General features: G+C 42.7%; 1 protein-coding gene across 1 annotated transcript in view; it reads left to right on the forward strand.

The window, feature by feature from the left end:
* UNC13B (unc-13 homolog B) overlaps positions 1–1,538 on the forward strand; it is a 216,937-nt gene that overhangs the window by 446 nt on the left and 214,953 nt on the right. The window lies entirely within an intron of this gene.

Genomic DNA, 1,538 nt, shown 5'->3' on the forward strand with positions numbered 1-1,538 from the left:
GGGGGGGGGGAAGGGGACGGGGTCCCCGAGGGGTCCCCACACGCTTCCAGTGGGTGGGGGTTACCACCTTTTCCAAACTTCACTTCCCGTCCGTGCCTCGGGGGGCGATTATATTAACTCATTTATAAACATTTAAAGAGGTTCTTTCCACTCTCTTTTTCCTCACTCTCCTGTGAGGGACTGTTAACCTCTCCATTTCGGTGGCCATGTGACAGAGTTGTTGGCTGGCAGGCCCAGATCCTATTAAACAGTGACTGGGGCTATTCTCTAGTGAGAGTGGACTAGCTAGGAAACCGCGAATAGTTGGTGTCAACAGTGGGCAGTCTCCCTTTCTTTTCTTCCTTTTCCCTGCACCGTGAAACTGCAGGCGGATTAGTAGAAGGTTCTTTTTATCGCTGTTTGAACGCGATGTGGTACAGCTGTCACATCCCTTCTTCCAGTGTATCTCTTGGCTTGCACCCTCTGTTACTCGTCTCGTTCCCTGCTTCTCTGTAGTGTAGGCTAAGATATTCTAATATTCGACTTGGGAAGGTGTGTTGTCTTCTCTCGTTTTGGAGCAGGTCATAAGTCGTATGACCTATATATATAGATAAGTAGATCTATATATATAGATTTTTTTTTTTTTACCTTCTATTACAGTAGCTAAAGGGCCTTTATTGCTTTTTCACTGAGGACACTCGACCCATCTAAGAAGATATTTTAAGGCAAGAGCTTTGGGGTTTAAGATGAGGCAGGGTGCATGGATTAAGCTCTGTGGGGTAGAGACTGTTTCTTACTGGTTTTTGTATTGTTGGTGCCCGACACAGAAGCTAAGTACTGGCTTTGAATAAATGCATGCGAGTACTGTGATTTTTGAGATTATCTGATTAGAAAAAGCAGGGTTTGGATTACCCATTGAATTTGATCTTGGAAAATTTAAGTTACAGCCTATCAATAAGATGTAGGAGAAGGCGACTTGATGGTGAGAGAGAGAATTTATCTTCAAGGGCCTTTTCCTGGTACCCTTCACTGGATAGTTAGAGTTCATGTTTCTTTTGGCTTTGTGGATTAGAAGCATTGTTATTTGTGATCTCTCTGATGGGTGTTTCCCCCAGCTGCTGGCAAAGGGGACTGTTTTGCTCTGTTCTCTTCCGCTGTTTTGTTAAATCTCCATTAACCCAAAATGGATTTGACTATTTCCAGGTTTTACGAGACAATCTTTTTTCTTCATGGTTGATTTTTTCATTAATGAGAATTTTGCTTTGCTTTTAGTAAGGCATTTTCTCTTAGCAGCTGGGAATCTATTTATTCCTTTAGATCCCTGCTGTTGAGTAAAAGGATTTGGGAGGTTGGGTTTTGCAGCGTCCCTTGGACAATTTAAATCTCTACTGCTATACCGTATTACAGCGCTGGTCCTTATGAAAGACTCTGTAGGCAGCAGCACTATTAAACCAGAATTTCCTACTTAATTGCATTTAAATAACTTAAGAGTAGGAGCTGCCGCTGTTCTAATATTGGGCAACTTTCCTTGTCTAGAAATTCTGCTGTTTAGCTAACCT

Source organism: Ursus maritimus, unplaced genomic scaffold (genome assembly GCF_017311325.1).
Source record: "Ursus maritimus isolate PB19 unplaced genomic scaffold, ASM1731132v1 scaffold_17, whole genome shotgun sequence".
Lineage (NCBI taxonomy): Eukaryota > Metazoa > Chordata > Mammalia > Carnivora > Ursidae > Ursus > Ursus maritimus.